Raw genomic sequence first — 1,838 nt, 5'->3', positions numbered from 1 at the left:
AACTTGGAATAAACTTTGATAAAATTTTTAAACATTTAAATTTTTATCAATTCGATTTTCAAAACTTTAAATTTACCAAGCTTTTTTTTAACAAAGGAGCTCAACACAATACAGTGAAGCGAGCATAAAACTAACAAACAAAAAGAACATGTAAACACAATAAACAGAAAATTGTTCCTAGTGTCATCTCCAGCATTACCATCAATAAAAAAAAGATCCAAACTACTCCACTGTTTATAACTGATTAAAGATTTTTGGAATACCTCCTCTGCACTCCCTTCCGTGTTATTGAAAATCTGCTGGTTCCTCTCTAACCAAACATTTCAAATAACCGAAAAAAAGCATATGAGCCATTTGTTGCGCTCTCCCTTCCTGTTAGCAACATCTGTCCATCTCTCAAAGTGTTCTTTTAGAGAGCTCGGAATAGACCACAATCTCCCAAAGTCAGATAGCCATTGACACCACACCTGTCAAGTAAATTCACAGTCCAGAAACAAGTGGTGAATATATTCAACGTCTTTTTTACACAAAACGCATATGTTATCACCATGTCTAATAATTCTCAGTCTATGCAGTCTTTTTTTGGTATTCACTCTTCCTATCAAAGTAAACCAAATAAATAACTCCACTCGTGGCGGAACCAAACCTTTTCAAATAGTTCTGGTAAAACTTTAGCTGATTATTTCCTCCGGGAAGAATTCTCACTGCATCACCTGCACAAAAGAATTAATTGAAAAAATACCTTCCTTGTCAAACTTTTAAACAACTCTGTCTTGCTTATCATGTGCTAGCTTAATAGACGTTAAAATTTCATATAATTGATCCATTAATTCTAACTTCCATTAATATAATTCTTGCCTCCACTAAAAATTCTAGATCCACTATAACTCATCCCAAAATCCACATTTAAATTTACCAAGCTAGAGTATGTTAAAACATAATCTTCCAAGCCCCGAGAATTCAAACCTATATTGCAATTTGCAACTCTATCAATTTTATTTCAATTAGTCGTCTAACAATGAAAGTGAACGGAAATAATTAAAATGTGAGAAAATTATTGAGCTTCATTCATCACTCATCATCATCAGCTCGATTATTATTATTATTTAATATTTAATAGTGCCTGATATTGCATGGAATGAAGCTGACAGCACCTAATTAAATTAGTGAAACTATTTATATTTTTTATTTTTAATTACTAGCTAGTGGGATTTTAATAGGGTGCACTCTTTCAGTTGTATTTTGACAAAGAAAAGGAATGACTTTTATTTAGTGGTGTGGGCTATGTTAGAGATTTGTTATCATTTTAAATTTAAGCTGTTTATTTTAATTATTAGCTAGAATTAGGTTTATATTTTGTCGTTTCTTTTATTCAGCAACTGCAATTATAATTATTTTTAACTAAAATTATAATTAATTTATCTATCTGTAATAAATTATTATGTAATTCATACTTAAGTTCAATCAGCCTCTCATTCAAAATATCTTTATGAAAATTATAAGCTTATAATACTTTAATTTGCATGTGCATATCTTTATTCCTAACCTTGAGGCTTTCATCAAATAAGGTTTAGTTAGGTTAAGGATCCCCAATGCAAGATCATATATAATTATTTATCTAAAATTAGGGAAACCATAGCAATCTAACCAATGTAATTTGATTATATCTTGAAGCAAATTAGGTACATGGCTTAATCATCTCCTAACTTAGCCTGTACTAATACTGTTTTTAAATTGTCACTTTAAAATGAAACAATTTATCTAAAGAATATGCATGTGCTATATAATTTCTAGAACATGTATGTGTTATATAGTCATCTATCAGCTCATACTTTAAT

The 1,838-nt window shown here is 30.0% G+C and overlaps 1 protein-coding gene across 1 annotated transcript in view; it reads left to right on the top strand.

The window, feature by feature from the left end:
- The window catches only part of LOC107621489, a 7,692-nt gene that overhangs the window by 1,437 nt on the left and 4,417 nt on the right, over positions 1 to 1,838 (top strand). The gene's annotated exons all lie outside the window — the stretch shown is intronic.

Source organism: Arachis ipaensis, chromosome B10, assembly GCF_000816755.2.
Source record: "Arachis ipaensis cultivar K30076 chromosome B10, Araip1.1, whole genome shotgun sequence".
NCBI lineage: Eukaryota > Viridiplantae > Streptophyta > Magnoliopsida > Fabales > Fabaceae > Arachis > Arachis ipaensis.
Note: the sequence above shows the minus strand (reverse complement) of the source record. Positions and strands in the feature narration are given on the sequence as shown.